The 22218-nt window shown below is 33.8% G+C and overlaps 1 long non-coding RNA gene across 1 annotated transcript; it reads left to right on the forward strand.

The window, feature by feature from the left end:
* The first annotated feature begins 4175 nt into the window (after positions 1 to 4175).
* Positions 4176 to 20739, forward strand: LOC134686070 (uncharacterized). The gene is made up of 3 exons (XR_010101526.1): positions 4176 to 4314; positions 19904 to 20022; positions 20504 to 20739. It is a non-coding gene; the product is annotated as an uncharacterized LOC134686070 (long non-coding RNA).
* Positions 20740 to 22218: the final 1479 nt, after the last annotated feature.

Raw genomic sequence — 22218 nt, forward strand, 5'->3', positions numbered from 1 at the left:
AGCGCTCCGCATACCCCTCCCCACTTCCACCCAACCAACCCTCCTCATTTCCTCCTTCATTGTTACAGTGGTGTACTAACACAACAATTTATCACATAAAATAATAACACAAAGACACACATTATTGAACAACGAATGCTCGCAGGTACTAAAAGCTAGTTCAAAGCCGCATTTTAAACTAATAGATAAACCATGTTATCATATACAAAAATCCCAATCGTGTCGATTAAAAATGTCTCAAAACTTAAGTTCACATTTTAATGTTTGATGAACTTTAAAGGTGAATCTTGTGCTCACAACAGTTATTGTCATAATTATGTTTACAAAAGACTTATAAAGGAATTAAGAAGGTACCAAGAAATATTTTACAGTTCAATTTAATAATCATGAATGGAAGGAAATGTTACGGAAGTTTACATAGGACAAAAATAAATTGATATTATTTTTTGGCGAAAGACTTAAACGCTTCTTTGCATTATATAGTACAGCTCTTCTATAAAAGCATGCAAAAAAAAGAAATACACATAAGTCAACATGACTAAAATGGTCAATAGACCCCTTAAGGTGTAATACCACCATTGATTTTTCCCTATTAGTCTTTGTTAAATTGGCACTTTTAAAAAAATTGTACAGTATTTACCTTTATTTCAACCAAAGAAATACTTTTCATGTGTAAAGTTTAATCCTTTCCAGTGACACAGTGAAAATTTCACACTACATTTCATTGCATATACGAAAATAATCATCACCGGAAGTAAACAACCCAATTTTTACACTGTCATTTACTGGTTATTTGATCTGGTAACTATGTAACCTTAACGTTCCAAAATATTTTATAAGACCATCAAATAAAAAAAGAATGATGCATTCAGACATCCAACATATATATTTACGACTCAGAAAAATTTAAGTGCATTGAAATGCAGGGTTAATTTTCTACAACTGTCAAATTCAAGGGAATATTTTTTAAGGCCTACTTTCGTATGCAACCGGATGTGGCGTACCATGATTTGCTGGTATTACACTTAAGGAGTTATTGCCCTTAATAGTAAATTTTTTAAAAATTTTAAAAAATTTTGTAATTTTTGTAATTATTTTCAACTGTCACTTCTGGGCCAAATTAATTATAGTTAGAGATAATTGTAAGCAGCAACAATGTCCAGTAAAGTAAGATCTACAAACACATCACCAACACCAACACACAATTTTGTCATGTGCCCCTTGTTTAATATGCCTATATAGAGACCAAGGTGAGCGACAAAGGTCTTTAGAGCCTCTTGTTTGTGTTTATTCTGGTTAGATCTTGCAATATTTTTACATGATTTATTAAATGATTTTGTACGAAACTCGTTTCACTGCCCAACAATCTCTCCTTTTGAAGAGGATTGTAGGTTTGTTTTGAAATGGATTTAATAAGATTAAAAAAAATACGCATACCGTATAATATTCATCAGCTCGGAATCACATAATATTTTTTGGTATATAATGCAGATGCGTATACGTCAACGTATATGATACGATTGATACGTTTTTAAATGACCGGCCTCTATTACAATGAGAGACTTATTTGTTGTAAATATACTCTTAATTGGTTACTAGACAATACTTGATAATATTTTATGAAGATTTAAAACCTTAAAATATTATATAATCAATCATTACAGAGGCGCCGGTCAAAGCTAAAGACCGATCGGATGAATTTTATTAAAAAAAAAAAACTTTAACTTTCATCTCGGCAATGGAATGCTCTCTATTTCGCAATTAAATGCCAACATTAAATGACCTTCAGCATGTTTAAGTTCAAAAACTGACAGCAGGGTAAAAATGTCTTGATGACAACTCTCATTCTCCTCAGTGCCTTGATTATTTAACAACTTAGCAAACTGGAGCCGGTAACAAGAAACATCTCTAAACGTTCTCGTAAGTCATAGTTTACGATAGCACAAAGAGTGCGCTAAGAATATTTTAAGAGTGTAACCAGAACCATTTTTTTCTCGCCCTTTTCCTTCTCTTAAAATCTTACCATAATACCGTCTTATTCTAAGTACACTTAATTACTTTCAGTCACGAACGTCAACATGTTATTTCTTTGATTTAGTCATTGCCAAATAATAATCTCTCATTCGATTTGAAGTAACAGGATTTTTTGTTACTCATTCTGCTCAACTATCTGATCCAGATTAATTATATAAGTTCAAAATGTGCGAATATTTGAGAGAAAAACAATGTAATCGCACAGTGCAAAAGACCAAGAAAATTGTAATTAATGGAAGAGGAAATATTCCCCCAAACATACACAACGGGAAAAATTGACATGACCAGTTAATCATGGGTGCATTTTCATTGGTCATCTATCAAATAAAGGAATTATTTCATTCATTTTCCTAAACCCGAACAAATCTAAATACGTAAGTCTCTAATTAACTTACAGACGTCTTTAGATTTGTTTTTCCAAGCTGTAAAGCAGAGTTACAGGTTAAATTCTGTGGCATCTATTCACGCGTCTCTTTGTGTATCCAGTATTACTAGCCCTGTATACATTTTGTGATATTTATGAAATTTGTATCCAAAATTATCAAAACCAGTACTGATTAGCTATTTATGTTTCTTGTTATTCGCCTGCTGATGATATAAAATGTGGATGTAAACTGCACAAAATCAGCATTTCGCCAAAATTCTGTGTTAATTATAATAATGAAACATAGCTGTGAGGACGAAAGACAAGATTTTTGTTCCGAAAAACATTGTTAGTTTAGACAGAGCCATGGTTATCAATGTTATCATGAGTTTTAACAATCTATTATATCAGCATGAGTTATTTTATCTATTAAACTGAATGTTCTTTTATCATTGTCTTTAAATTTAAAAAAAAATAGTAAACTATATATGACGGTATATGCAAAGCAAACATCAATATTTAATATGGCGAACAAATGATCAACCGTCTCTTTTAAAGGTAAGAGTATAAAACCCTGAGAGAAAGTATTATAGGTCAATCGTGTAAACCAATCAAAATCTGTCATTTTTATGTTCAAGAATTTTGATAGTGTCATCTTTCACTATTTAACTGATACATTAGTAGATTTAAAATAAGAAAATATAGTACACTACCAACAATTTGACTAGCGTTTACATGTACATTAAATGCCGCTATAAAAACAGTACTTTTAGGAAACATTACTAATCAGTACATTAAATGCCGCTATATAAACAGTACTTTTAGGAAACATTACCAATCAGTACATTAAATGCCGCTATATAAACAGTACTTTTAGGAAACATTACTAATCAGTACATTAAATGCCGCTATATAAACAGTACTTTTAGGAAACATCACTATTCAGTACATTCATTTTTAATTCATTTTCAGTAATGTTGAGAAAAAGTTGTTTACAGTACTGAAAATTTCAGTCATTTATCAGTACTGAAAATTTCAGCCATTTTTCAGTACTGAAAATTTCAGCCATTTTTCAGTACTGAAAATTTCAGCCATTTTCAGTACTGAAAATTTCAGCCATTTTTCAGTACTGAAAATTTCAGTCATTTTTCAGTACTGAAAATTTAAATCATTTTCAGAACTTAAACTTTTTGTCATCTTTAAGTACTTCTACACATACAATATAAGGCCAATGTCAGAAAAATATAAAATGTTTTTATACTGCAACTAGTTGTGTTTATTTTATATAAAATATTGTAACAAAGCTCTATTGTGTACGATGTCAATTTCATCATGGCACACTTTCTCCACAATCAGGGTTCCATGAAGGGATAAAAATAAGTCTTTCGTTTGTGTTACGATTTGAATAGCTATCAATTTATTAATTTATGTTGCAGTATAAAAGCAATATTAGGTCAATGTCAGAAAAATATAAACTTTTTTTGTGCTTGGCGCAAAACTGGGGAAGGGCTCGGTAGAACCTCGCCCTTCCCCAGTTTCTTAGCCTCATACAAAAAATATGTATGAGACTGCGAAACTGGGATAGGGCAAGATTTTACTGCGCCCTTCCTTTCTCCAGTTTTATTCAGAATACTAAAAAGTTTATATCTTTATGACATTGATCTAATATTGTTTTTTTCCTACTGTAACCTAAATTAAAATTGATATTTAAATCGTAACTGTCATATATTATTAGCATAAATATCAAACTGTTTGTATCCCTTAATGAACCCCTGATTGCGGAGAAAGTATTGCATGATGAAATTGACATTGCATAAAATATAGAAATCAACGACAACGGAAGCCCGCAATGAACGGTGTTTTAATCTTTTGCTGACGACAACTTCCAAATCTACTTAGGACCAGGATTTTTTAAGGTAAAAAGTTACGAAATATATCAAAGTAGTTCATATTTCATTTGGTTAGTATGGTGATCACGAAATCAAATAACGTGTTCAAACTTTGGGCATTTTAGTTGGTTGCAGAACATGTCCGTCCTGGGACAACTCGGACCGTCTAAAAAAGACAGCTAGGACCATCTATAATGACAACTCAGACAGACAAAAGGTACATGTTTACTAAGTTTCAAGTTGATTGGACTTCAACTTCATTAAAAACTACCTCGACCACAAACGTTTACCTGAAGTGGGACAGACAGATGGAGAGTGCACGCACAGACCAGAAAACATAATGCCCATAATTGAGGCATAAAAAATTGTAAAATAACAACCTTAGAAAATTATGTATCAAGTATATTGCAGCAAAATAGGCTCGAAAGGGCTAAAGAGAAAAACAGTATCAGCGAATACATTGGTTGTCAGAAAATTAGACTTTGAAATAAATAAATAAATAAAAGATTTAAGGAAAAATAACGAGTCTGATGAGAAATATCTAAATTGATACTTCTTTTTTATTCCAATTTTGAGTATATATAAAATTATAACGTAAGCATTAAATTTGCCTCAATGTAGTTACTGCCCTGTAATAAAAGTGAGGTATGTGTATCTGACACAATATAGCTCAAGTTAAATGAAACCCTTTTTCAGACATTTCAAGTATATTTTAAATAATATTAAAAATCTTATTACATGTATATGAACTTTTCGGAAGTGTTTCACGCCTTTTTTTGGGAAAAAATGAATATTATGAAGAAACTGTTGCCATCTTATACGTTCGAATAGACCTGCAGAGTTTATTTTCAATGCATTGTAAGTCAGGTTATGTATTTTGAAACTACCACAGAACAAACCATTTATTTTTGCCCCAACCCCCCCCCCCCCCCCCCCCGAATATTAAACAGTTGCCTCCTTAGAAGGACACTATATGGATAACTAGCTGGATAAATAATAAAACACACGGACAATAACAGTCAGGGTACGACCTTTTGTTATTCTAAGGATGGGAATGGGGCAGCACGATTTTTTGCGGATTTTTTTTATTATTTTAACTTGTCTTAACTTGTCGCTAAGCATGCCTATTGATTCCAGCTCTTACCAGGCCACCATATTCATATTCAAAGACCTCCTGCCACCTCCCCCTTTTAACCCCAAAAAATAATTGATTTTCTACTTATTAAACACGAGTTTAAATTGATTGATTGTTAGTTGTTTGCTTTTAACGTCAAGCGACTAATATTTCATATATAGTTTAGACAGGACGCGAAATTTAAAGTCATGTACGAAAAATGTATACAATATCATAACAAGTAAGGAGATGTGGTATGACTGTCAATTTGGCAAATATCAACTGGAGATCAATGAAGTAGTATTATCAATTATAACCAACCGTGCGGCCTTTGACAAAAAATGACAAATACCCATACTGTATATCAGTTATAACAGGCCACGTCAAAAAAAATGTGAAACAATTAAGACGAAATAAACTAACGGCCTAAGGGACGACATCAAATTTCAATGAAGGATAACTAGAGGCTCTTAAGAGCCTGTGTTGCGAACCTTGGTTTATGAGTGTATTAAACAAAGGAAAACGATGGATTCATGACAAAATTGTTTTTTTGGTGATTGTGATCTGTTCGTAGATCATACTTTACTCATCATTCTTGCTACTTACAATTTTCTCTATCTGTAATGAACTTGGCCCTTTAGTTACAGAGGAACACATTTTGTAAAAACTTACCCAAATTTACCAAATTAATGAAAATTGTTAAAAAATTGACTATAAAGGGCAATAACTCCTAAAGGGGTCAATTGACCATTTCGATCATGTTGACTTATATGTAGATTTTAATTTGCTGAACATTAATGCTATTTGCAGTTTATCTCTATATATGATTGCATTCAAGATAATAACCAAAAACGGCTAAATGTTTTTAAAAATTACCAATTGGGGGACAGCAACCAACCAACCAGTTGTACAATTCATATGAAAATGTTAGAGCAGATATATAAAAATATACTTAAATAATGATTTTGGCTCAGTTTGGTTGAATTTGGTCCAGTAGTTTCAGAGGAGAAGATTTTGGTAAAAAAATTACGAAAAATTGGTTAAAAAATGACTATTAAGTGCAACAACTCCTTAAGGGATCAACTTACCATTTCAATCATGTTGATTTGTTTGTAGACCTTACTTTGGTGAACATAATGGCTGTTTACAGTTGGTCTCTATCTATAATAATTTTCAAGATAGTAACAGAAAACGGACAAAATATCCTTAAAATTACCAATTCAGAGACAGTAACCCAACAACCCATTGTCCGATTCATCTGAAAATTTCAGGACAGATAGATCTTGACCTAGTTAACAATTTTACCCCTCATCAGATTTGCTCTAAATGCTTTGGTTTCAGAATGATAAGCCAAAATATACATTTAACCCATATGTTCTATTTTTAGCCATGGAGGCCATCTTGGTTAGTTTGGTTAGTTTGGCGGGTCACCGGACACAATTTTTAAACTAGATACTCCAATCATGGTTGTGGCTAAGTTTGGTTAAATTTGGCCCAGTAGTTTCAGAGGAGAAAATTTGTTTATAAGTTAACGACGACGGACGCTCAAAATTCGGATTTGTGGACATATTTTTCCTGTCGACAGGAATACATAACTTTTTTGTATTAAAAGATAAACAGATAAACATAATCTGTTTTATGTTATATTATTTGTAAATTCTGTTTTATATATAAAATGTGCTTTAAATGTGTGCAATTTGTTGGGGTTTTTTTCTTCAAATAATCCATATTTTTTTAACGAAAGTTTACTTTTGAACACTATTTTTATTTGTTTTTTTTAAACTGAAAAAAGTTTTAAATGTCTGAATATCTATATTATTTCTTTTTATTAAATATAATTTGGCTAATTTATAAACTCTACACTTTCCCTCTTTTTTTGCCAAATTGAGTCCTGTTACCAGAAAATGGTAAACATATGGGGCTAAGGGTAGTAATATTTTTTTGTTAAGCTCATGTAGCTCTATTGAACTAATAAAGTTTAATTCCGCGGTCACACTACGATCTGTGAAAAAATGCAAATGTTGACGATCGTAGTGAAATCTTGAAGATCACAGTAAGGTCGTATCACGGTCGTGGTGAGGTCTTCAAGTTCGTGATGAGCATATACAACTTTGAACATGTTCAAAGCAATCGTGGTGGAATCAGGTATTAGTGAGTTCGCACTAAGGTCGTGGTAAGATCGCTAAGGTCGCTGTATCATTATAGCGAGAGAGTAGTGAAAGCGTGATTCTATTCGAAGAGACAAGTACCATAGTGTGGAAACGGAACTGTACGGTTTTCTAATAATTTGGTCATTCGGGAGACTGTCAAAAGGGGCCCCGACATTTGCAAAAAAACAAGTTGCTTGATGAAAATTTGATGAACTCTTATGTTACTATATATAGCTATGTAACGTTTCTGCTTTAAGTTTTGGTAGCTAAAATATTCTTATAAAGAACCAATAAAATAATAAGAAAGCTATGTGCATCCAAACGTTTTCCTTAGAATGATGGAGCTCCATGTGAAACGATCAAATTTGTCTCACAACAGCGATCAAAAATGTATAAAAAAAACATCAAAAAATGTCTAAAAAAAACATCGAAAACTCAATGTTTGCTACATTGTACCTGAATTTCCACATAAATATATTCATTTTCTCCATGTCGGATATTTTTATTGACTGTACAATCGCTTGCAAGTTTACTGTACAATCACTCTGAGCCTTTCTGAACAATATCTATGAGAAGAACATAAACCGTGTACTATCTCTCCTGCCACATTCATGATTTAAAATTAGTTTATGTTTTCCATGATACTTCTGTCATATAAATATTTATTAAAACTACTGTAATCCAATGCTGCAACACATGTCTGGAATGATTTTCTCTCCTTTTTCTGTTACAATTTAATATCAGTTAGTAATTTTTTGAATTTTTATCAATTTTTTATACCTAAATTACACACTAAAAAGTTGAGGGGAGAGGGAGTGTTGGTGATTGAAACCCCATTCAAGTTTTTCGATTTTTTTTTATTTTGTGGAATTTCAGGGTGTTCCGTGGTTTGGATCCCGCACCTGATCTGATATCGTTATTGATAGTATTAAATGATGATCCGATCATTCAACTGATTTTTATACGACCGCAAATTTTGAAAAAAATTTCGTCGTATATTGCTATCACGTTGGCGTCGTCGTCTGCGTCGTCGTCGTCGTCTGCGTCGTCGTCGTCGTCTGCGTCGTCGTCGTCGGCGGCGGCGGCGGCGTCCGAATACTTTTAGTTTTCGCACTCTAACTTTAGTAAAAGTGAATAGAAATCTATGAAATTTTAACACAAGGTATATGACCATAAAAGGAAGGCTGGTATTGATTTTGGGAGTTTTGGTCCCAATATTTTAGGAATTAGGGTCCAAAAAGGGCCCAAATAAGCATTTTCTTGGTTTTCGCACTATAACTTTAGTTTAAGTTAATAGAAATCTATGAAATTTTGACACAAGGTTTATGACCAAAAAAAGAAAGGTTGGGATTAATTTTGGGAGTTTTGGTTTCAACAGTTTAGGAATTAGGGGCCAAAAAAGGGCCCAAATAAGCATTATTCTTGGTTTTCGCACAATAACTTTGGTTTAAGTAAATAGAAATCAATGAAATTTAAACACAATGTTTATGACCACAAAAGGAAGGTTGGTATTGATTTTGGGAGTTTAGGTCCCAACAGTTTAGGAATTAGGGGCCAAAAAGGGACCCAAATAAGCATTTTTCTTGGTTTTCGAACCATAACGTTAGTATAAGTAAATAGAAATCTATGAAATTTAAACACAAGGTTTATGACCATAAAAGAAAGGTTGGTATTGATTTTGGGAGTTTTGATCCCAACAGTTTAGGAAAAAGGGGCCCAAAGGGTCCAAAATTAAACTTTGTTTGATTTCATCAAAATTGAATAATTGGGGTTCTTTGATATGCCGAATCTAACTGTGTATGTAGATTCTTAACTTTTAGTCATGTTTTCAAATTGGTCTACATTAAGGTCCAAAGGGTCCAAAATTAAACTTAGTTTGATTTTGACAAAAATTGAATCGGTTGGGTTCTTTGATATGTTGAATCTAAAAATGTACTTAGATTCTTGATTATTGGCCCAGTTTTCAAGTTGGTCCAAATCTGGGTCCAAAATTAAACTTTATTTGATTTCATCAAAAATTGAATAAATGGGGTTCGTTGATATGCCAAATCTAACTGTGTATGTAGATTCTTCATTTTTGGTCCCGTTTTCAAATTGGCCTACATTAAGGTCCAAAGGGTCCATAATTAAACTAAGTTTGATTTTAACAAAAATTAAATTCTTGGGCCTCTTTGATATGCTGAATCTAAACATGTACTTAGATTTTTGATTATGGGCCCAGTTTTCAAGTTGGTCCAAATCAGGATCTAAAATAATATATTAAGTATTGTGCAATAGCAAGTCTTTTCAATTGCACAGTATTGTGCAATGGCAAGAAATATCTAATTTCACAATATTGTGAAATAGCAATTTTTTTTTATTAGAGTTATCTTTCTTTGTCCAGAATAGTAAGCAAGAAATATCTTATTGCAAGAATTTTTTTTAATTGGAGTTATCTTTCTTTGTCCAGAATCAACTTAAATCTTTGTTATATACAATATACAATGTATATTCACTTTTTACTACCAACTGATAAATTTAAATGATCTTTACCATTCAGTGATAAAAAGCAGTTTTTTTTACATCTTAATATTTTATGATGTATTTAAATGAGTAGTTATTGTTGCAAACTCCATTAGAATATTTTAATTGAGATTAGTTTTGGAATAAGGGAAAGGGGGATGTGATTAAAAAATTGGGTTCAATTTTTCTCATTTGAAATTTCATAAATAAAAAGAAAATTTCTTCAAACATTTTTTTGAGAGGATTAATATTCAACAGCATAGTGAATTGCTCTAAGAGAAAACAAAAAAATTTAAGTTCATTAGAACACATTCATTCTGTGTCAGAAACCTATGCTGTGTCAACTATTTAATCACAATCCAAATTTAGAGCTGAATCCAGCTTGAATGTTGTGTCCATACTTGCCCCAACCGTTCAGGGTTCAACCTCTGCGGTCGTATAAAGCTACGCCCTGCGGAGCATCTGTTTTTTTTATAGTTTGGTCTTGTGTTGTGATAGGTTGGTTTTTTTTTAGAAATGAGCGCACTCAGACATTTTTAACCCCCGCCAAATTCTGTATGTACCTGTTTTAAGTCAAAAGCCCGTAGTTCAGTGTTTGTCGTGTTTTCCGGCACTGGACGTTTGCGCTTTTTCATAGGACATTTGCGCTTTTTTTTGTGGACACTTGCGCTTCAAAACATAGGACATTTTCGCTTTTTAAAAATGAACATTTGCGCTTTTTTTATATATATATATCTATGACTTTCCTCCTCTTTTATCCGGGCTTGGGACACATAGCAACATTCCAGCAGCACCTGCATACGGGGTATATATCTCCCAATTGATATGATATTCCTGTGCTTGCATTTCCTATCATGATTTTCTTGATAGATGGTTACTGCTCACAAGGAAGCTATTGAACCAAGATTTCCAAAAGGTGAAGTTGAAATCATCCCTTCGTAAATTTCGGTTGGTTGACCGTTATGGAATAACCGTTTCACAAATGATATCGGATATGTTCCTTACGTCGTAACTACAATCCCCTTCCCTTTCATGAATTTGACCTACCGAATTACGACTTTGTACCGAATTTGTAATCACATAAGCAACACGACGGGTGCCGCATGTGGAGCAGGATCTGCTTACCCTTCCAGAGCGCCTGAGATCACCCCTAGTTTTTGGTGGGGTTCGTGTTGTTTATTCTTTAGTTTTCTATGTTGTGTCATGTGTACTATTGTTTTTCTGTTTGTCTTTTTCATTTTTAACCATGACGTTGTCAGTTTGATTTAGATTTAGGAGTTTGACTGTCCCTTTGGTATCTTTCGTCCCTCTTTTGCGCAAATGTCCTATCGTTTTACAAGTAAAAAAGCGCAAACGTCCTGTGCCCGTTTTTTCGTGTATGTCATATATGTTTTTCGTAAATTGTTTTATTATGAATTAGGCCGTCAGTTTGTGTATTAATTCTTATTTTTCATGTCGGAACCTGTTATTGCCGACTATATTGCTTAAATCCATTTATATTTTTAACTTTGAAAATCCTATCACATCTCCTTATTTTTATATTGAAGATATAAATATGGTTTGATAAAATGTTGTTCTCACTAAAAAACAAACTTTTTCGTTAATTTGTCGGATTCTATAGTTGGGAATGTTGAAAAGTTCCCGATATAAAAAAATCATGTTGTTTTCTCTGTCTTTCAGATAACAAGGCCTCTCCAATCCTTGATAAAAGTTAATGTTACTTGAGCTTTTTCTTCCAGTAGTTATAGCTTGTAGTAAACAAAAATCTCATTAGAAATTATACCACATCTTCTTATTTTAATATCGTGTTTATTGGCATATATAATACGTGTCTTTTCTTGGATCCGTGGTTAGCTACTACCATTTTACATTCCTTTATCAAGTTACAATATCCCGATCCTATGATGAAAAATTCATTGTTTTATTGTTCAAATATGTATTAATTATTTTTTTTAAATTGCTGGTGAAAAGCGTAATAAGTAAAATTCGAAATATGCTAATTACCCTTGCAGAGCATCTAGTCACCTTTTTTTTATATATATAAATATTTATTTTGTACGAGGATTATTTTCATTTTTATTGTAGATTAGCTATAGATTCTTAACATATTTTGTACTGTCCTTTTCTTGTTGTCTTGTATACTTATTCAGTGGTTGTTTGTTTATGTGTTCAATTTGTTTTTCGTTAATTTTTTGTACATGAATAAGCCGTTAGTTTTCTCGTTTTACATTGTTATTTCGGGGCCTTTTAAGTTTTATAGCTGACTATGCGGTATGGATTTTGCTCATTGTTGACGGCCGTGCGGTGACCTATTGTTGGTAATTTTTGTCATTTTGGTCTCTTGTGGAGAGTTGTCTATTTGGCAATCATACCACATCTTCTTTTTTTATATCTATTGTATACATTTTGTTTTTGTCTCAGATAAAGTCACCTTAAAAGGGTTCCTTGATAGGATCTTAAGCCCCAGTCCCACTAGACCACGATCGCACCACGCTCACCGCGATCTGAAATAAATTCAGATCGTGGTGAGGTCGCAGTATGAGCGGCATACAAATGTAAATTTCCATTGCTTGCAAGATGCTTCTACGTCCTCATTACGCTTCTACGACGATCGCGCTACGATTATAAGACGTTCTAACCGCGCTTATTCTGCAACCTCACTACGCTTACCAAGATCTTTCTACGCTCATAACGTTCTCACTACGACCATACCACGCGTTATCCGATTGCAACACGATCTTACCACGTTTCTACTGCGCTGTTAGCACGTTCTTACCACGATTATACTACGTTCATACTTCGATCTTACTACGTTCTCAGCAAAAACGTAAACATCGTGTTCCATATCAATAAAGTTCCATTCTTTCTATTTCTGATTAATTCGTAGATTTCTCTGAAACAATACAGTCATGCCACCAAAATCTACTAGAACACGTGGGCGTGGAAGTAGGGGTTGATGTAGAGGCAAAGGGAGGTCTGATAGTAACGAATCCTGATCCAGCAGAAATGACGGACCGACCAATGCAACATAAATTACAACCTATTGCTGGTTCATCAAGCTCAAACGACGACATCTAGTGAACGATAGCTGAGATGACACACATGTGTCAATATTAGTAGATAAAGGAAGATGTGGTATAAGTCAATGAGACAACTCTCCATCCAAGTAACAATTTATAAAAGTAAACCATTCTAGGTCAAGGTAAGGCCTTCAACACGGAACATTGGCTCACATCGAACAGCAAACAATAAAGGGCCCCAAAATTACTAGTGTGAAACCATGCAAACAGGAAACCCAACGGTCTAATCTATATAAAAACGAGAAGCATGGTTGGGAAAATGGACAAGGAATCCTTATTACAAACAGACAAACAAAAACCTTGGGAGATTTCATATTTTTTATGCGAAAATGACAATAAGAGTGAAAGTCGTAGTATGAACGTAGTGAGGTCGTACGAAGAGCGTGATGAGGACGGCAAGTGCGTGCTAGAATCGTGCTGTGATTTTGAACAGCGTGGTGTAAACGTGGTATGGTCGTAGTGGAAGCGTAGTTGGGTCGCGTTGAGAACGTGATGGTCGTAGTTAGGTCGTAATAACGTCGCTGTGAGATCGTAGCGCAGTCTCTCCGAATAGAACCACACTTTTGCTACGCTCTCGCTACGATGGCACAGCGACCTTTGCGATCTTTCCACGACCTTAGTGCGCTCTCACTACGCTTCTACTATGACCTGTTTTCATCACGACCGCACCACGATTGTTTTGAACATGTTCAAAGTTGGTCACGCTCATCACGATCTTGAAGATCTCACCACGACCGTGCAACGACTTTACTGCGATCTACACGATCGTACTACGATCATCAAAATTTGCATTTTTTTCGCAGATCGTAGTGCGATCGTGGCCTAGTGGGACTGGGGTACCCCAGTCCCACTAAGCCACGATCGCACTACGATCTGTGGAAAAAATGCAAATTTTAATGATCGTGTAGGTCGCAGTAAGGTCGTACCACGGTTGAGGTGAGATCTTCAAGATCGTGAAGAGCGTGGCCAACTTTGAACATGTTCAAAACAATCGTGGTGCGGTCGTGGCGAAATTAGGTCGTGGTTGAAGCGTAGTGAAAGCGCACTAAGATCGTAGTAAGATCGCAAATGTCTCTGTACAATCGTTGCGAGAGCGTAGCGAAAGCGTGTTTCTATTCGGAGAGATTGCGCTACGATCTCACAGCGACGTTATCACGACCTTAAGTTCAGTATTTTTGTGATTTTACTCTCTACTCTGTTACCGGCCACAAAAGAGCTCGTCAACAGACAACTGTGGTCTCGGTCGTATATTGGTTTGACGTTGGCGTCGTCGTCGTCGTCCGAAAACATTTGGTGTTTTCGCACTTTAGCTTAATTATAAGTAAATAGAAACCTGTGAAATTTAAACACAAGGTTTATGACCATAAACGGAAGGTTTGGATTGATTTTGGGAGTTCTGGTCCCAACAGTTTAGGAATTAGGGACAAAAAGGGCCCAAAATAGCATTTTACTTGGTTTTCGCACAAGAACTTTCAGTAAACAGAATTCTCTTAAATTTTAACATAAGGTTTATGACCACAAAAAGAAGGTTGGGATTGATTTTGAGAGTTTTGGTCCCAACAGGTTAGGAATTAGGGGCCAAAAACGGTCCAAAACAAGCATTTTTCTAAGTGTTTGCACAATATCTTTAGTATAAGATCTATGAAATTTTCACACAAGGTTTATGACGACAAAAGGAAGGTTGTGATTGATTTGGGGAGCTTTTGTTTTCGTATAAAGCTGCGCCCTGCGGAGCATCTGGTTCTTTTAGTGGCCCAAAAGCGTGGAATTCATTATCCAGTGAAATAAAAAAATAAAAAAGTATATCTACTTTCAAATACTCTTACAAGTCATTATATTTTTTTAAGTGTCAAAAGTATGAGTTAAGCCACAATGTATTATACTATAGGTGTTTTTATACGACCTCAAACATTTTTTTGGATCGTATAATGGTATGATGTAGTTGTCGTCTGCGTCGTCCGAAGCCCAATTGGTTTCCGGACAGTTTCTTTAGTTTAAAAAATAGATCTTAATGATTTTTTTTCTGAAGGGTCAATACCACAAAAATAAGGTTAGGATCGATTTTGGGGATGGTTGTCCAACCGTTTTGGAATAAGAAGCCCAAAACAAGGATTTTTCTAGTTTAAGGATACTAACTTGTGTATAAGTATTTCATTTGCTCTGAAATTGTACCACAATGTTTAAAACCACAAGTAGAAGGTTTGGATTCGTTCACGGGGTGTTATGGGTCAAAAGTTTAGGAAGAAGGGGCCAAAAAGGGACCAAAAGCAAGCATTTTTCTAGTTTCAAGACAGTAAATTGTGTGTAATTGTATTGACCTCTCTGAAATTGTACCACAATGTTTCACATAACAAAGGGGAGGCTAGGATTAAGTTTTGGAATAATTGCCCAAATATGTAGGAATTAGTGGGGCAAAAAAAAAGGCAAAAAAGAAGCATGTTTCTTGTTTCCAAACAAAAATTGTTTAGGTGAATGAATCTCTCTGAAATTGTAAAACAAGGTTCCATACTACAAGGGAAATGATTGTTATTGCTTAAAAAGGGGGTTTCAATAAGGGTTTTTTAGGGGGGGGGGGTAATTTTTTGAGGGACTCCTTTTTTAGCTCACCTGGCCTAAAAGGCGTCCGTCGTCGTCGTCGTCGTCGTCTGTCGTCGTTAACAATTTTTCAAAATCTTCTTCTCTGAAACTAGAGAATGGATTTGAATGAAACTTAGCATGATTGTTCCTTAGTATATCCTGCACAAAGTGTGCGCTTCGATTTTTGATCCGTCAAAAAACATGGCCGCCGTTACTTAAAATAGAACATAGGGGTCAAATGCAGTTTTTGGCTTATATCTCAAAAACAAAAGCATTTAGAGCAAATCTGACATGCAGTAAAAATGTTCATTGGATCAAGATCTATCAGCCCTGAAATTTTCAGACGAATCAAACAAACCATTGTTGGGTTGCTGCCACTTAATTGGTAATTTTAAGGAAATTTTGCAGTTTTTGGTCATTATCTTGAATATTATTATAGATAAAGATAAACTGTAAACAGCAAAAATGATCAGCAAAGTAAGATCTACAAATAAGTTAAATGACCAAAATTGTCAATTGACCCCTTAAGGGGTTATTGTCCTTTAATGACAATTTTTCACAATTTGTTCATCATATTTGCTAACTTTAAAAAATCTTCTCCTCTGAAACTACTGAATGGATTTAGATGAAACTTAGCATGATTGTTTCTTAGATTATCCTGCACAAATTGTGTGCTTCGATTTTTGATCCGTCAAAAAACATGGCCGCCGTTACTTAAAATAGAACATAGGGGTCAAATGCAGTTTTTGGCTTATATCTCAAAAACGAAAGCATTTAGAGCGAATCTGACATGGAGTAAAAATGTTCATTAGGTCAATATCTATCAGCCCTGAAATTTTCAGATGAATCAAACAACCCATTGTTGGGTTGCTGCCACTTAATTGGTAATTTTAAGGAAATTTTGCAGTTTTTGGTCATTATCTTGTAATGAATATTATTATAGATAAAGATAAACTGTAAACAGCAAAAATGATCAGCAAAGTAAGATCTACAAATAAGTTTATGTGACCAAAATTGTCAATTGACCCCTTAAGGGGTTATTGTCCTTTAATGACAATTTTTCACAATTTGTTCATCATATTTGCTAACTTTAAAAAATCTTCTCCTCTGAAACTATTGAATGGATTTGGATGAAATTTAGCATGATTGTTCCTTAGATTATCCTGCACAAAGTGTGTGCTTCGATTTTTGATCCGTCAAAAAACATGGCCGCCGTTACTTAAAATAGAACATAGGGGTCAAATGCAGTTTTTGGCTTATATCTCAAAAACGAAAGCATTTAGAGCGAATCTGACATGGAGTAAAAATGTTCATTAGGTCAATATCTATCAGCCCTGAAATTATCAGATGAATCAAACAACCCATTGTTGGGTTGCTGCCACTTAATTGGTAATTTAAAGGAAATTTTGCAGTTTTTGGTCATTATCTTGAATATTATTATAGATACAATTAAACTGTTAATAGCAAAAATACAATTAAACTGTTAATAGCAAAAATGTTAAGCAAAGTAAGATCTGCAAATAAGTCAATTTGACCAAAATTGTCAATTAACCTCTTAAGGAGTTATTGCCCTTTAAAGACTTTTTTCACAATTTGTTCATCATGTTGACTTACTTTAAAAAATCTTCTCCTTTGAAACTGCTGTATCAATTTCAGCCAAACTTAGGCTAAATGAGTTTCAGAGTTTCAGAGTATCTAGTATAAATTTTATATTTCATTTCCTTGTATGTCAAGAAACATAGCTCCTATGGCTAAAATAGAACATAGGAGAAAATGATTTTTTTATGCTTTTGAAGAAAATAGGACGATTCAAAGAACATTTAAATAAATTGAAAAGCCAAAATAATCATTGATGAGACATTAAACCAAAAAAATTCAGGTGAGCGATTCAGGCTCTTGAGAGCCTCTTGTTTCAAAAAATTTTGAAATTCGAATTTTTGAAAAATTTAAAGAAGAAGCCTTCAATTGCACAGTATTGTACAGTAGATTTGTTAGATCTCTGGCCACATTTATTTTGTGACAAAAACCTTTATTATGACAAAAATTCGATCACAATCCAAATTCAGACAGTATCAAGCTTGAATATTGTGATCAAATTTGCTCCAACCGTTCAGGGTTGGACCACTGCGGTGGTATAAAGATGTGCCCTGCAGAGCACCTGGTTGTTGTAATTATAGTTTGTTTATTTAGATCTATTGTTTACATTTGTATATTAGTAAATTATTCTTTTATGTAGTTGATATTGTATGTAGAGAGCCTTATTGAAATTTGGCTTAATCCTAATGAGTTTTTATTATTATTATTATTATAACTCGCAACTCAACTTTTAAAACTCGCAACAAGACTTTTGTAACTCGCAACTCGACTTTTGTAACTCGCAACTCGACTTTCGTTACTCACAACTCGATACTCGCAACTCGACTTTCTTAACTTGCAACTCGATACTCGATAAAAAGTGAATCTCTTGCGAATTGCCGAAATGATTTCAGAGGCGGATTAAGGGGGGGGGGGGGGTGTCCAGACCCCCTTTTTGGGAAAAAAACCTGCTTGCTTATAAAGGGAATCACCGAAGCTTGAATGGAGCGAGGCCCCTCTTAGGCAGTCAGCGGGCCCCCACTTATGAAAATTACTGGATCCGCCACTGGATGTTGCCATCAAAACTGTGTCACTTAATAATTTGTCTCCGGGTATATTGTAATGCAATCTGTAACTGTACTACAATGGTTCTTTTATGGTTGCCATGGTAAGGGTTATCTTGTTTTAAGGGGACAATAATTTGATGGAGTTTTATTTTTTTTTGGGGGGGGGGGTGAGTTGACGAATAAATATAATCATTTTGATCTGTTGCTACGCAAGTTTATATTTTACTACAGCAAAGCTTCATTTTTACTTTTTTATACGCCCGTCAAAATTTTGACGGGACGTATTATGTTATACAAATGTCCGGTGTCCGTCCGTCAGTCCGTCTGTCCGGCGAAAACATGTCCCGCCGTAACTCGAGAACGACTTATCCAAATTTCACGAAACTTATTGTAGTTGTTTCTTATGATAGTCAAATGATCTGTATACTTTTTAGTCAAAATAAGATTAAAACTTTTTGAGTTACGGCATTTTGTAACTAAAATAGGAGTGTGTTTTTTTTTCACATGTCGCACTGTATATCAAAAACGATTTTTGATTATTGCTTAAAACTTTTCACACTTCTTAGTTATATTAATTTTAAGATCTGTATACTTTTTGGTGATGATTCAAAATTTCATTTTTGAGTTATTGAGTATTTTGTAAAAAGGGGGAGGGGATTTTTACATGTCGCGCCGTATCTCAAAAACGATTTATGATTATTGCTTAAAACTTTACACACTTTTTTGTTATATTAATCTTAAGATCTGTATATTTTTTGGTGATGATTTAAAATTTCGTTTTTCAGTTATTTAGTATTTTGTATAAAAAAAAAAGGGGGAGGGTATTTTTACATGTCACGCCGTATCTCAAAATCAATTTATGATTATTGCTTAAAACTTTACACACTTCTTTTTTATATTGATCTTAAGATCTGTATACTCTTTGGTGATGATTTAAAATTTCATTTTTCAGTTATTTAGTATTTTGTCAAAAAGGGAAGGGTATTTTTACATGCATGTCACGCCGTAACTCAAAATCAATTTATGATTATTGCTTAAAACTTTACATACTTTTTTGTAACATTAATCTTAAGATCTGTATTCTTTTTGGTTTTGATTCAAAATTTTATTGTAGTGATATTTAGTTTTTTTTGGGGTTCATTTGTCCCTCTGTATCTCAAAAACAATATATGGTTATTGCTTAAAACTTTCTCAAAAATTATTTATGATTATTGCATTAAACTATCACACAAGACGACAGGAGTATCATGCGCTCATGGCGCAGCTGTTTATTTTAATTTGTACACAATTTAGTTCCTGCATTTTAAGTTGAAGAGAGTTAATTTTCCTCGTGCTCTGGGCATGTTGGGCAAAATAATTTCTTTCAAGTCTTATCAGCCTATAGTAAAGTTTAAAAAAATCCATTTAAAAGAATTGGTTGTCATATTTGTTTTAGCCCACTTTGCTATATTCATAAATTTTTATCCGTTATCATTGTCCGTTCACTTATCTAAAATTGTAAAAACTGTTTTCCTCTGCATACTAATGAGCTTAATTATTTTACCAAACTAGGGAACAAGAAATCTTCATAGGGATACATAGATTGAACATTTTCTAAATGGATCCACAGAACTCTGTGTCTCACCTGTAGTTGCTGCTGTTAGTGTAAAAGTGTGATGTTGACTATAGTAGTGAGTATATTTATCAGTAAAATATAGAATTTAAAAAATAATATATGTGCATGTATCATCATACTCCATCAATGAACTATGGATAATTAAAACAATGTTATAGCAATAACTAAACAATATTCATAGATCTAATTTTTAGAGTTAACTTATTATAGCTCTTCATTTTTTTATATACGCTTTGGATTTTAAATATTTTGGCCACAAGCATCACTGAAGAGACAAGTGTTGTCGAAATGCGCATCTGGTGCAGAAAAATTGGTACCGTTAATGTTATTATTAATTTTTTTATCTTGTTCTAGTTTATCATGGAGACGGCAATGATAAATTATAAATCACAATCCTTAATCTCACCATTGCACATGTCAGAAATGCTAAATATATGGACTCATCTTTAAATTCCTTAATAATAACCCTGATTGGTAAGGTTACTGTAGTATTTGATGATTATGTAAGAAAATTGTACCCTGAATTTTTTTTTTAGATTTCAGCAACAGAATGAAGAATTCCAAGAGTCTAATACGGTTTATTAAACAGGATTTTATCATTGAATAAACATCCTACAAGAATATAACATACAAATAAGTAATTATGTGCAGGGAAGAACATTTAAACAAAACTGTAAGAGACATACAGTGGTGTATTTTTAAAGAGACCGAAAGAACCTGTTATAACTTGCCATGAGTGTATATTTTCCAAACCAGAAACTCGTTCATGATAATATACAATTTAAATTAAAATTAATGTATGAACATTACAGATAATGTCTCAAAAGAGAAAATTTAGTTTTAAATGAAACATTTAAGTACAAAATATTGAAATAGTCCTTTCCATGTTGTGGGACATGTAGAAAGTTTATGCTTTCACCATTCATGTAGCTCCATATAGAGGAATGGGTCCCTGTCCCCCCCCCCCCCAAAAAAAACCGCATTCGTATCAGACAGCAATCAATCGATAAAAAACATCAAACAAAAATCAAAAGGGTAACATACCATCGACACTTGATACATGTAGCATGCTCTGCATTGTGAATGAAAACTAAATCAACAAAGATTTTTTTATGTTTTTTTGACATGAGACAAGCAATGAGAAGGTTCCTACCTTGGTACAGGCATTTGAATAAATTATTTTTAGAATATTAAGTTGATAAATGGATTAGAAAAAAAATCTTTTGTTCTGTCTTTTGCAAGTAAGACCCTTTTCCCTGAGTAATTTGTTTCAAAGTTGATCAACAAATACAACTAAAATCCAGGATGCAAGTCATCGATGTACATGACTTTGCTTGTCTTCTTGCTTTATTGTCGTGCCTGTGACATGCGAAAGATACAGATAACAATCCTACGGCGTTAGCTATTTGTATTGAGCTTGATATTTTATATGGTAATTGACTTTAACTGGAGGCTTCATACCTTGTGGCTTACACATGTATAACGAAAGTCTGTATTATGTCTGTTGACCTTGACCTCTTTTTCATTGTCAAGCAACTGCTTGAAAACAAATGTCTATTTTTATTATGTTAATTTCCCACTTACCTATTAGTGAACTACCGAATTGGACTATTTACCGGGTTTGTAATAACATGAGCAACAGGATGGGTGCTATATTTATATGTGGAACAGGATCAGCATACCCTTCAGGAGCACCCGAGATCAAACCCATGGTGGGATTCGTGTTGCTTACTCATTAGTTTTCTATGTGTCTTGTGAACTATTGTTTGCCTAATTTGCACAGGTCATTAGTCAATGTTAAATTTAGTTTTTTTGTCTATTTCTTTTAGCAATACTAGTAGATAAAACTAGATATAGTGTATGAAATGATTTTATGATTTAAATAAAATTGAGAATGGAAATGGGGAATGTGTCAAAGAGACAACAACCCGACCAAAATAAAAAAACACAACAGCAGAAGGTCACCCACAGGTCTTCAATGTAGCGAGAAATTCCCGCACCCGGAGGCGTCCTTCAGCTGGCCCCTAAACAAATATATACTAGTTCAGTGATAATGAACGCCATACTAATTTCCAAATTGTACACAAGAAACTAAAATTTAAATAATACAAGACTAACAAAGGCCAGAGGCTCCTGACTTGGGACAGGCGCAAAAATGTCTTGTCTAGCAGGGGTCATCTGACGAGTCACCTTGACTTTATTTTTTCATGGTTCATTTGTCAATATGTAATTTTCATTGTTTTGGCTGTTT

The sequence above is a fragment of the Mytilus trossulus genome, chromosome 10, assembly GCF_036588685.1.
Source record: "Mytilus trossulus isolate FHL-02 chromosome 10, PNRI_Mtr1.1.1.hap1, whole genome shotgun sequence".
NCBI lineage: Eukaryota > Metazoa > Mollusca > Bivalvia > Mytilida > Mytilidae > Mytilus > Mytilus trossulus.